This window comes from Aptenodytes patagonicus, chromosome 4 (genome assembly GCF_965638725.1).
Source record: "Aptenodytes patagonicus chromosome 4, bAptPat1.pri.cur, whole genome shotgun sequence".
Lineage (NCBI taxonomy): Eukaryota > Metazoa > Chordata > Aves > Sphenisciformes > Spheniscidae > Aptenodytes > Aptenodytes patagonicus.
In genome coordinates this window covers 22410991-22425479 of record NC_134952.1, presented here as the reverse complement: position 1 = coordinate 22425479, position 14489 = coordinate 22410991, and positions in this window count along the sequence as shown.

The following is a 14489-nucleotide window of genomic DNA, read 5'->3' as shown; positions in this document are numbered from 1 at the left end:
TAGTCATTTTGTATTTGTGATGAAATAATGTACAAAAAAATATTATATGGATTGTAGTAGAGAACTTGTGTTCGTCTCAGGGTTTCCATCATTTTTCTTTTAAACTCTGTCTCTCAGCTTAAGTTAGCTAAGTGCAATTTTATTGCTAACAGACTGACTACTTAGTAGTATCCTTTGAAGTAAAATATTAATTTAGACACAGGAGTTTTTTCTTTATTTATTTTTCCCATAATCTTAAATTCCATATTAGCATAACATGACCACTTCCTTTGTTCTTATTTTGATTCTCTGTCTCTTTCTTATTTTATTGGGTGATTATAATTTTAAATAAAATCTTTATATCTTAAAATTGTAACTGAAATTTATTACTTTGAGATCCAAGTTTCTCTGGATTCTCTTGTTTCCCAGCTGAGATCTGAGGAGCTCATATAAAGAAGGGTTTTATCACTGTGCTATTTTCTCATTGCCATTGCTTTTGGCACTTCTAGGTAAAAATAAATGTCACGGTAACTGTGCAATTACATCTAAATCCAGTTCTGCCTGATTCACAAGATTGCATTCCTGGACGTCAGGTATCATCCTGTGTCTACACTCTTCTACAACAATTTTTTATTTGAGAGTCATTCAACAGTTCAGTATACATATTTTTCTTGTCATTACTATAAACTAAAGTTTAACTAAAATAATTTTATGCAATACTTACTTGTCTGCTAGGCAATTGCTATCACAGCTATCACAAACTAAAGTCAGCTCATACCAATAAAAAGTCAGTGGCCTTTTGTTGGTATCGGCAGAAATCATATTTTCTACACTGCACGATGCCAGAATAGGAAATTAAATTGAACAAAGTTTTCATATTGCATTACTTATTATTCTTAGTTTTTCATACTATTCAGATATACTTATTACCTGCATAAATTGGATGAAGACAGAGAAAAATATTTTATAAAATTTGGATTTAAGAGTTTTGAATAACAAAAAGAAGATTGAAAAATGAAAGAATATGATCAGGAATTGATCAATTTTTTAAGAAAGCCACTATATTAAAATAGTCTAATCAAATCCAAAATGAATGATGAAGCCTCTGCATCAAATTGATTTTGCATTGTTTCTAGGAAGCAGGAATGGTCATAGTTTGAATTCTCTAAAATCCCCATGTCTGTCCTTTAATGTTATGTTTGGCTTCCAAGAGCCTTAATACCTCTCTTCTTTGTTTATTTCTCTTACATTTTCTATTATTATTAATGAAAACCAAAGTCTTGTAAGTTTCTGTTACTTTCAAAGTTTATGCTTAGTTTTTCAAAGAAAATTTGGAAGAAAATGAACAGAGATCAGAGAAGGGCAATGTTATAGAAAATGTCAGTTTAAATTGAATAATATGAGGGGTTTGTATATAAGGTGAAAAGTGGAGAAATAAGAAGCTGACATTGTTCCATATTCAGTTAACCTCTATCTTAACACTTCAGGTATATCTGTAGAGAATGTGTGTAAGCATAATACTGAAAGCATGTAATCTGAAAGTGGCTTTGTTTCACTGTAGTAGTTAATTTTTAGGCAACAGCACAGTTTGTGAGTTTTTGCTGGGGAGGAAATGTAATCTGTATGCATTTTGGCAATCGATTTTTCTGTCTGAAACTCAGTCGGTAGCTACTTTAAATTCACTGATTTTTATGATGTCATATAATAAGCTATGTACATTGGGGATAAAAGGAAGATGAGGGAAAATGTGGGCCCTCTCCAGAACAAAACGGGAGACCTGGTTACCCGGGACACAGAGAAGGCAGAGGTATTCAATGACTTTTTTGCCTCGGTCTTTACCAGCAAGTGCTCGAGCCTCACCGCCCAAGCTGCAGAAGGCAAAGGCAGGGACTGGGAGAATGAAGAGCCGCCCACTGTGGGAGAACACCAGGTTCGAGACCATCTAAGGCACCTGAAGGTGCACAAGTCCATGGGACCCAATGAGATCCGTCTACGGGTCCTGAAGGAACTGGCAGGTGAAGTTGCTAAGCCACTATCCATCGTATTTGAGAAGTTGTGGCAGTCCGGTGGAGTTTCCACTGACTGGAAAAGGGGAAACATAACCCCCATTTTTAAAAAGGGCAAAAAGGAAGACCCGGGGAATGACAGGCCAGTCAGTCTCACCTCTGTGCCTGGGAAGATCATGGAACAGATCCTCCTGGAAGCTATGCTAAGGCACATGGAGGACAGGGAGGTGATTTGAGACAGCCAGCATGGCTTCACCAAGGGCAAGTCCTGCCTGACCAACCTAGTGGCTGCCTATTATGGAGTGACAACATCAGTGGACACAGGAAGGGCTACAGATGTTGTCTCTCTGGACCTCTGTAAGGCCTTTGACACGGTCCCCGACAACCACCTTCTCTCTAAACTGGAGAGGTATGGATTTGATGTGTGGACTGTCTGGTGGGTGAGGAATTGGTTAGATGGTAGCATCCAGAGGGTAATGGCCAACGGCTCAATGTCCAGATGGAGATTGGTGATGAGCGGCATCCAGTACTGGGACCAGTACTGTTTAATATCTTCATCAATGACATAGGCGGTGGGATCGAGTGCACCCTCAGCAAGTTTGCAGATGACACCAAGATGAGTGGTGTGGCTGACACGCCAGAGGGACGGGATGCCATCCAGAGGGACCTGGACAAGCTCAAGAAGTGGGCCTGTGTGAACCTCATGAGGTTTAACAAGGCCAAGTGCAAGGTCCTGCACCTGGGTCGGGGCAACCCCCAGTATCAATACAGGCTGGGGGATGAAGGGATTGAGAGCAGCCCTGCCGAGAAGGACTTGGGGATACTGGTGGATGAAAAGCTGGACACGAGCAAGCAATGTGCCAACCATATCCTGGGCTGCATCAAAAGAAGCGTGGCCAGCAGGTCGAGGGAGGTGATTCTGCACCTCTGCTCTGCTCTGATGAGACCCCACCTGCAGTACTGCGTCCAGTTCTGGAGCTCTCAGCATAACAAAGACATGGACCTGTTGGAGCAAGTCCAGAGGAGGGACACAGACATGATCAGGGGGAACACCTCTCCTATGAAGACAGGCTGAGAGAGTTGAGGTTGTTCAGGCTGGAGAAGAGAAAGCTTTGGGGAGACCTTCTTGCAGCCTATCAGTACTTCAAGGGGGCTTATAAAAAAGATGGGGACAAACTTTTTAGCAGGACCTGCTGTGATAGAACAAGGGGGAATGGCTTTAAACTAAAGGGAGGTAGATTTAGACTAGATAGAAGGCAGAAATTTTTTCTGCTGAGGGTGGTGAAACACTGGCGCGTGTTGCCCAGAGAGGTGGTGGATGCCCCATCCCTGGAAACATTGAATGTCAGGCTGGACAGGGCTCTGAGTTCCCTGATCTGGTTGAAGATGTCCATGCTCAGTGCAGGGGGGTTGGACTAGATGACCTTTAAAGGTCCCTTCCAACCCAAATTATTCTATGATTCTGTGGTTCTATGATTCTATGAAGATGAGTTTGGTGATTCTTCTTTTATGTCAATTACTTTGGAACTTGCACAAGTGATTTAGCTATATTTTTATATGTGCTGTGGTTTCATTAGCTATCATTAAACAACTAAAATAATAGAATTTAACATGAGGGCACATGACATCTTCCTTGTTTTGGGCAGTGGTGGCTTCACGAACATAAACATAATGTAACAATTTTATAGAAGGATCAACGTTAATAACGTTTCTTCCTTACCCCAAGACAAAGCAAACAGAATTTTGTTTATTGGTTACACATTCAGTGTCTGAGATAGCTAAGATATTAAGAAAAAGAGAAATGAAAAGGGATAATTATTAAGCCTTAAAGCCACTTCATCAAATGTTGAATCAATGACTATCCCAGTGACAGAATATCACAGAAATGAAAATGGAGAAAAAAAATTAAAACTAAATTTAAAAAAATTGCACATTTCTGTCAGACAACTATGTTGTATTTATAAATGCCCTCCAACATTTCTTTCCCCTAGCCTTCACCACTATTTGGGTGCCTTTCTCCTATGCCCCTTCATTCATAGATTCCCTTTCCACGCCTTAATTTCTTCCTGGCAAGGGTGTTCTGTATGTCCTTTCCAAATCCCTTCCTTTTTTTATAGAAGCAATGTGTTAGAAGGGGATAGAAGCGAGTCATAATCACACAATAAAAATACTAAAATCATACTATTATGTCACAATAGAACATCATAACAGCATAATGTTGTTATTGCTCTGCAAATAATACTATAATGTCAAGGCTATGTTAAGGTATTAAGCCTAAAGAATAACTATTAAAACAAGTTCTGAACCTATTTATTGAAGTAAGTGTATAGCTTAGTCCATGAAATTAACATAAATTAGATACTTTTGCTCCTGATTTGAATATGGGCATAAGATGCAATGCTATTCTGATCCTTACCCAGTTTTCACTGAAGATAATGGGAGATTTTTTGACCTTATTCCAGTAAGCTTTAGATAAGATTTAGTGTATGAAAGAATAGAGAAAAAAAGATATACTCTAACATTATTTAATCTTATTATTTAATTAAATTAGAGGGGTTTAGCTCTATCAACTTTTTATATTTTAGAAGGCAATAATATTTCTTAAACCTTCAGAACATTTCAGAGAACAATTATATTTGTTTATTCAATTAATTTTATTTGTCTATTTTTCTGTGTTACTGGAATGGATAGTACAGATACAAGTATGACATACATGCATAATATTCTATATTTTATGCTCTTTAAATATATAGCTACATCACAATCTGTTGTATAGTGCCACAATGTTAAAATCATGTTCATTCACTTGGGATAAGTTATTGAAGAGGATTATATTGCTAAACTTTATAAGGAAAGGAGTAAGCTAGTGATGTAATGATGTTACATGTTTGTGGATTATTTAATTTTTGTATTTAGATTTAACACCTGAATTTTCAACAGTGTCCTTTTTGAGAAATAGAATGAAATCATTGCTTACTGAAACTGTCAGACTAATAGCACTAGAAGCACTTATTATCTGGCAGCAGTGTCAGATCCTTGACTCTTCTATTCTAAAGAACCTTACCTCTATTAGAGATTGCCCAGTGAAGTGAGATAATTTTATGTCCATAACCATTCCTGTTTTGTTTTTTTTGTTTTTTTTTGTTTTAATACTATCTTTATTTTATTTTCCAGCCTGCTGACCACTGTTCTAAATCATTTCTCTGGTAAGATAGTCATACTACACATTAGGAAGCAGTGGATCAAAACTGCCAGTTTAGGACATGTGATCCACCCGTAAAATGATAAAAAACACAGTAAATGTTATGCTGGAACTAAACTTGAACTGATAGCATGAATAATAAAATATTCATAGCTAACACTTTTGTCCAAACTCTTTAATATGCTGCTTATTAAAATAGACACTTATTAGAGAATTATACTAAGAATGTCTTAATAAACGTTGGTGCCACATTTAGGATTACACAATTAGATTAACAGAGAAAAGATAGAAATTAAAAATTCTCATAGTATTTTTCTAAAATGTTTCTGGTTTCTTTATGCAGAAGTAGGTAGGCATAAACAACTTCAGAATTTTATTGAGTGATTTAGAAGGTGGTACGAAGAAAAGATTTTAAAATTTACAATGCATTAAGGATTTATAGTGGTTTTGCTTTAGCCAACAGCTAGATGATTGTCTGTATCTCAAACCAAAATTGTACTAGTCTGCTGGCACCAAAAATGCACAATGTTTGCGGAGATTTTTTTTTAAACAAGGACCTGAATGAAGCACTGAAAAGCATCTATGTCAGTATAAGACACTGGCAAACTATACCAGAAAATCAAAAATATTCCAGAAACAGAGGGGGGGGGGGGGGGGGGGGGGGAAGTAGCTGAAATAGAGGGAATGGATAAGGTCATAGAAACAGGCAGAGAAAGGAAATCTAAATGAAGAGGTCAAATACACCATTAAATCAATATACATGTGGGCAAAAGCAAAACAAACTCACACACACAAAACCTGTAAATATCCATCATTTAAGTGAAAAAAAAAAAAGAATTTTAATATAAAAGAATTTTAATACAAAAGGTAGGTCATTCTTGACTACCACTTGATTCAGGTGAGCTAAAAAAACCCCAATAGATTACTCCTGAATTAAGGTTTAAAGAATGAATAATGGACATAGTAAAATGTAAAGGTGGTGGAGTAGCATTGTACATATAAAGTTGTATAGAATTTGAAAAATTTCTGAGTAAAAAAGACTATACAGTTTAATCCAATACACTTGCAAACAAATTCAATGCTATTATGGGTTATTTGGTTAGGGAAAGGATATTGAGGGCAATGTTTGCCATGGTTAAATGGCCTCAAGTTGTGGCAGGGGAGGTTTAGATTGGATGTAAGGAAAAATGTCTTTACTGAAAGAGTGGTGAAACATTGGAACAGGCTGCCCAGGGAAGTGGTTGAGTCCCCATCCCTGGAGGTATTTAAAAGATGTGTAGATGTGGCACTTAAGGACATGGTTTAGTGGGCATGGTGGTGTTGGGTTGATGGTTGGACTCGATGATCTTAGAGGTCTTTTCCAACCTTAATGATTCTATGATTCTATGATTCTATGATTCTATGACATGGAGAGCAGAAGCAACTAAACTTAATAAGGTAGTAATAACTGGTAACCAAAAAGCTTAGATGTACAGGCATGTAAAAACTCTCTTCTATACTTGATGGGTGAAAAGTCTATGATGGATATAAACACTTATGCTTCAGTGTATACACCAGTCATTGAGTACTTGGAGTTAGGAAGACACTTCTTCTATGAACAGATTATTTTATAATTGTTTTTTTTAAAGGGATCTAATAATGTCAGATATTAGAAACAAAAAGGAAGGTTGGTCAAAACTGATCTGACATATTATGGTACCTTGTGTAATCTTGATAAAGGATATTGATAAATTGAAAACACTTTTTGATAAATTAATTGTTATAACAATATTAGTCTTTTTTAAAAAAAAGATATTTTCATTCTTCTAGTTTGCCCTGGAGGGATGCTGTAACACAGTAGTAGCACCTTTGCTAAATAGTTTTGGTATCACATACATTTATTTAATAATAAAACTGGGTCTGTGCAAGGATCAGGATAATTAGTTTCTAGAATGTCTCTGAGTCAACTATAGATATAGAAAAGTCTACTCAACTCTTTTCCAGGTCACTGATGGTATATCTGAATAGAAGAAGAAACCCCTAGAATATACACAGCGTCTAAGCAATTCATTTCTTCTCATCAGGAAACTGACCTGCAACACTCAGAAAGCTGCATTAAGGAGAAAGGCATAGCTGTCTAAGGGAGGAACATTTCTTTGAAAGTGTCTTCACTGGGTTCTCCCCAACCCCTTCCCTCTCTCATTTGTTAGTAAAATATCTAGGACCTCGGAGTACTTTAATCCATGCGGCTTGACCTCACCACTGGTTTTAAAAAATTCTGATCTCTATAGTCAATTTGCATTAAGACTTATTTTACCTACATAATCTTTAGGGGAAAAAAAAAAAAATTACAAGCATCAACCAAATATTTCTATCAGACAATATATGTCCAGGGTGCATCATAGGTTTATTATGATGTCAGACTTATGTTCAATTAAAAAAAAAAAAAAAAAAAATCATAGATACATAACATGATGGATGTTTTGTAATATTAGCAGTAATAAGCTTCTGTTGAGGCAGCTATAGCTTTTTTCCCTTATCAAGCAATTTCCAAAGCGTAAGTTCTACTTAAATGAAAACTATAGCAAACTTTCCTGGTTAATGAGATTCCATGTTAATCCCCCATGCTGCAAATCAATTATTTAAAGCCTTTCACAGCTAATGGATCATATAGTACTTTCTGATTAATGCCAACAAGCTAGTTTTAATGCAGTGAAGCAATCAACAGTCTTGACCACTCTGTTTTAATAATACTTTTCTGTGGTTAGAGAAGAAATACCATAAAATATTTTTAAATAAAATATTTTTACGTGAGAAAATCACAGAACTCAAGCTGCAGCAGAGAATGTATAGTTGTGCTTACTAATAATAGACAAAGAGCCATTATATATTGATTACAAATCCGGTATCTCCTATTAAATAGTCAAATATCAATGCTTAGCATTTTTCAGGAGAGCCTTTTCCACCAAAGTATTTATTATATCAACTGTTTCTCACTAGATGCTGATGGAATAAAGTTACTAACAATATAGTGTAATTATTAAGTGTTCTGTATATTCTACTAATACAAACTAACGTAAGTTTGTATGTTTCTTCTCAACTCATCTGTGGTGCACTGTGGTGGATATTCTGCAATGGTGCTGAATAAGATTTTCTCAATGAATTGATGTAAGAATGATATATTTCTGAGGAAGAAAGCTTGGGATAATAGGGAAAAAAAGACACCATGGTAAACTACTAGTCTCCAGGCAGCAAAAAATTACGTGATAAAATCTGACCTGCGTTGGAAGGAAAAAAAGTGGTTAGCTACTGTACTGGTTTTGGCTGGGATAGAGTTAAATTTCTTCATAATAGCTTGTATGGGGCTGTGTTTTGGATTTGAGACCAAAAGAGTGTTGATAACACACCGGTTTTAGCTCTTGCTGAACAGTGTTTACATAGCATCAAGGCCTTCTCTGCTTCTCACACTGACCCACCAGCGAGTAGCCTGGGGGTGCAAGAACAAGTTAGGAGGGGACACAGCCAGGACAGGTGACCCCAACTGACCAAAGGGATGTTCCACAGCATGTGATGTCATGCTCAGCATATAAAGCTGGGGGAAGAAGGAGGAAGGGGGGGATGTTCGGAGTGATGGTGTTTGTCTTCCCAAGTAACCATTATGCATGATGGAGCCCTGCTTTCCTGGAGATGGCTGAACACCTGCCTGCCGATGGGAAGGAGTGAACGAATTCCTTGTTTTCCTTTGCTTGTGCATGCAGCTTTTGCTTTACCTATTAAACCATCTTTATCTCAACTCATGAGTTTTCTCACCTTTACCCTTTCAATTCTCTTCCCCATCCCATGGGATGCGTAAGCGGGCAGCAGTGTGGTGCTGAGATGCCTATCAGGGGTTAAACCACAACAGTCCTTTTCAGTGCCCAGTGGGACACCAAAAAGGTCGGAGTACTCATTACTTGATTCTTGAACCTGCAAACCATAAGTCCCTTCATTTAGGTCAAAAGTAAGATCAGTCCTTCTGCTCTCTCTAGGGAATTGCCCAATAGAAACTGGAGCAGTAATTTTCCTGCATAGACCCCTTTTTGGCCATTGAGTGCAGGCCACTTGGTAGGGTGTCCAGTACACCTAGAATCAACTGCCCCAGGGGTGGAAACACAGCCCTACCATTTGCCATGGACTGATCCAGACTGCACTGGAACAGGGTGAAGCTCCGGAATACCTGCAATACATAGATGACATCTTTGTGTGAGGCAACACAGCAGAGGAAATGTTTGAGAAAGGGAAAAGAATAATCCAGATTTTTCTGAAAGCTGGTTTTGCCATAAAAGAATTTAAAGTCAAAGGACCTGTACGGGAGATCTAGTTTTCAGAAATAAAATGGCAAGATGGGCATTGTCATATCACAATGGATGTGACTAATGAAAGAACAGTTATGTCTCCACCAACTAACCAAAAAAACCCACAAGCTTTCTTAGGTGTTGTGGGTTTTTTGGTTACCCCACCTCAAACCCTCTGTTTGATTTACGGAGCACTTGTTTTAAGTTAGCATAGCATAAGAAATGTATAGTTCAGTGAAAAATTAGTCTGTGCTATGAAATAGCTGACCAGAAATTAACGCATACACAGATTTAGGTATATTTTTTTTTTAGCGAATTAGAAACAATTTAAGATGGTGAATTTCATACAAGAACTTTTACCATGAACAGGACAATTATAGGGGTATGTTTAGAAAAGTTAACAAAATCTAATTGAGTGCCCAACAGTTTTGATTTAAGCTCCCTTCTTCATTTCAATTTTGAGTGTTGCCTGTTTTTTTCAGGGAATGAGTACTGCAAACAAAGAAACAATATAATAAACTAAAGTGGTTCCTGAAAGTCATATGGAAAAGAATCTTCATGTACCCCTTCAAATCACTGAAATGTGGTGTTGCACATAATATTCTAAGAAAATAAATGAAGTCATTGGAAAAAACAAAACAAAACAAAACAACACAAACCAAACCACCAAAACAACAGAATAAAAGGGACACAGGATACAAATAAAGGCTATAGCTTTATGCAGAGTTGGACACTAGGAGTTACCAGCTGGTGACTTTTGTCTTTCACTTGATTTGGGAGAGATAAAAAGCAAATCAAGGTATTAGACATACATAGATCACAGTATTGCCATCAAGAAAGAGGGTGTTTGTGATGAACACTGAAACGAGACAAAATATGAAGACACAAAGTATTAATTACAGGGAATTTTTATTTTTATACAAAATATTTCTGTATTTTCACACAGACTGTAGGGCACATTTTTTAATACAAAATATTTTTGTATTTTAACACAAACACATACACATGTACAGAAATATAATATCTTTCAGTGACAAAGATTTCAAATGTGATTAAAGGGTCTTGTACTTAATTTAAAAATATTTAAGAGATTTTGGTTGAATTTAGTGCAACTTTATCTACATTCAGTGAAGGGCTTAGGAAGGAAGTATAATAAATGACAACTCTGTGTAAAATATGTTTTAGACAGATAGCTAACAAATAGTTGATGAACTTCCTTAGAAAGGATCCTGCTCCCAGATTCTTAAGCTCAGTTCTAGATGTGTACTAATTCCTTATTTCCTGGGACTACTCAGGAGTAAGTCAACAAAATTCTCATTTAAGATCTTTATCCCTTTAGCAAATTTGCAGTTGTGCTGTGCATGCATGTGCATGGGTGTCACTAGTAGTATTTGAACCTTATTGCTTTTTTTCCTTAGGAAAGTAGGCCAAATAAAATCAGTAGTGATTCTGCTCAGCTTTTGAAGAATAGTTAGTGCTTAGACAAATGCCAAAGAAGATCTGGGTACATTTTCCCACCAGAGCACAAAGGAATTAATCTCCCATGTCACTTCTGAACTTAATGTCCATAGGACATTCAGGCGGAGGGTACTTCTGTCTCTGTAGCCAGCACCTCTAGACTCGTGGGATGAGAAGGATGGATGGTAAGCAAGGTGGAGGAGCATCAGTCTGGTGTCTAGTACTACTCACATATGGAAGTGAACAGATTGGCTGCGATCTCTGCACCAAAGGATTATTTTTATCTTTCAACAAATTGTTCTTGAGGTAAAAAAAGAGAAACAGTGCAGAAAAATGCAGGAAAGATAGACTATAAGAGGTCTATATCCTAGTTATGTCACTTAATCTTGAGAAAAAAACAGCGCAACAGCTCCTAGACAGCCCAAAGACTGCAACACATAAAAATCAGCAAATACATTAATATGTACACCATTAAGCTTTTTAATTAGAAATATGGAAATATTAAAAGCAGGTTTTTTCTATTTGTTTTTCTCCCCACTTTATTTTACCAGTAGTTTTAGAGTTTTCTATCTAAATTATAAAACCATTTGAAAAATAACTATACCTAATTACTTGTTTTGAAAGATATCTCTCTCTTTTTCATGTACTCACAGAAAAATATTATCAATATAATAATAACTAGTTTTGTGAATGTTATTCACATAGGGACTTAAAATGAACTGAGATATTAAATATGCTAAGACTTATAAGTTAATGTAGAAAGGATTCTTTCCATCGCTTTTTAAATCACTTATTCTACAATTGACCTTATGAATAAATCTGCTGTTATAGAACCATCATTAAAGTGTGAGGATGATGGTTACTATATATATATTTTTCTAAAAGCAGTTAGAGTAGCCCAGCAAGATAACAAATAATTAAAACTTAAGTAGTATGTAAAATGTAATCAGCTTGATTCATTCTGTGACCATACAGAAAACAAGGTGTTTTCTGCTCTGCAGTGGTCTGTATTGATATGTAAAACAGTACCACAGATGTATCTTTCTTTGATATACAATAACTTTTAGAAGAGTCTGCCTTTTTTGCCTTTACAAATGCAAAGACTTTAGCTTTTTTGAAACAAGTCATTCCTATGAAAAGGAATATTTTAAAGTAGATCTAGATGGTGATGGTGTGGGAGGCTTGACATTTAAAAGTTTCTACTGATCAGGCAGTAATTTTCAAATAACTTACTAAAAAGGTGTAAACTACTAGACTGAAGAATTAAGAAGGAACCGACCAAAGAAATTACTGAAATATGAGTTGAAATAGGGTGAACATAGGGAAAGGAACTCTTTAAGAGCTGATTTCCCCTAGGATTTAATATTGACTTGCCATATGGTATAAAAAATATCGATAGGTCTGCACTTATAAGGAACAGCTCTTATGGGGTGACTTCATTGGAACTGTCAAGATCTGTGTTTTGATTAATATAACTGGGACAGCTCCTAAACACCATGTGAAACTACACTATAATTCACAGATGTTTGCTTTACTTACTCTATTTCTTTTATTAAATTTACATGCCTGGTGGTAGAGACAGATTATGAAACAAACCAACAAATTATAACAAAGCCATATTTTGACTAATTTGTGTGAATGATAAATTATTTCCATACAATTTAAATGTTTTTGCTGCTATTTTGTTCAACTCACTTATTATGAGACTTCAAATGAAGGAGCGAAATAAGCTAAGACTGTTTCCCTTATTGATATGGAATCATGTGTGTGTGTGTGTGTGAGAACATTGAATAAGTGGAGGGTTGTAAACAGTATAATTGTTTATGCACTCCTATGATGCTTTTTAGTAATTAAGTACTGCACGCATACTAACAGATATGCTTATAAAAATTCTCATTACCTCTAGAAGGTATTGTTATCCTCCTTTTTAGAGGTATGGAAGTGAAAACAATTAGCCTATTTTTGCTCTAAATAGTCTTCAAATGTCAAGTGGTATTTATTGCGGATTACCCTGAAATATAAATATTGCCTAGCAGCTTTTAAGAAAATCAGGTTTTGGTGAAAGTTGCCCAGCAATCAGTTATTACAGATTTAGCTTCACTACTGAGGTCTGGGTTCTGACTTTGTTTCATCCTAACAGCAGAGTAGATATTTGCAAGAGAAGTACAGTATGGCTTAATCATCTATGTGGTGTTTTGGGTGATTTAGGAACCCCCTGTTCACTTGAAAATTGATCATATTCTGAAGAACTGGTGATTCCATTTTGATTTTATTCTGTGAAAAATAAAATTTACTCAAGTTCAAATTAAAAGAGGCAGTTGCAATATGATAAAGCTTAGCATGTCATACAGCTAAAAGTACAGTACCATTTACAAAGGTAAAGTACATTAGGGTGTATGCACAGCTGACTGAGTGATGGGAACACTTTGGAGTAACAGAGATGTCTTGGGCTTTGTAGCCATTAAATGAGGCCATAAATGAAGCCTCTGAAGAAATATTTGCTATTAATAAAAGCTAATGTCAATAGCACTGAGTTAGTAGTTAGGGTGTGTGTGTTATGTTGCTAGTTCTATCCCTGTGTCACTTACCCTGCAATCAAGAGAGTTATTGAACTATAGAATGTATGGATATAGATTTAAGGACAGCATTAGTCATTATAGACCCCCAAGCATAGCTACTGTGAATCCATGTGCACCTTAGCAAAAAAAAAAAAAAAAAAGTAAATACTGAGGGCACTATTATATACATATTGGTTGTTTCTATAGAATTATGTCAGCTTTCGTGATTGAATTTTTCTTTTAAAATTCACTTCCTCAAAAGGATGCTATTAAAAGTTCAGAATGATTTTAGTGTCCCTGCACAATTTCTCTTTTGTGAACTGATCTGACAAAGGTACATTGAACTCTGCATATTGTATTAGGGTAGCAGATTCAGACATCCTGCATTCTTGCATAGAAAGGACAAAACTGGTTTTACCAGTTCATTCTAAGATTAGATTGTACAATTAAAAATACCTACCATCTATATCTACATGAGAGTTTAGAGGAAACCAAGAAGGAAGACAGGCTTTGCTTTTATAGTCAGTGAGGAAATCAAGATCCACTGCACCACAATTTGTGGAATTATGTATTCTTATGTTAATAAGAAGTTTTGTCTCTGAAAATTAATTGGAAGAAACTATTCAAGTCAGAGTATATCTGACCATGAGTAAGTTAAGAATAGAAACTAAAATTCATTATGTTTGTTTATCAACAGCATGTTCACCCTACTCAATGCTGCGCCATGCCAGATATGCTGATTGTAAGTAGCAGTATTTCCATGTTTGTATAGTATTCTGTTTGTCTAGCACACTATGCTTTCACACTCGTATGCTAGTCTTGAGATAAGGAAGATATCTTTCTGAAGCCTTGCTTTGTGCCATGAAGACTTAACCAAAAATGCCCTTCTTGTATGATATATGCTAGCAGTGTTGATTACAGGATAGTTTGTTTTGTTAAAGGATTTTTATATTCCTCTGTAAAGCAGACTCTA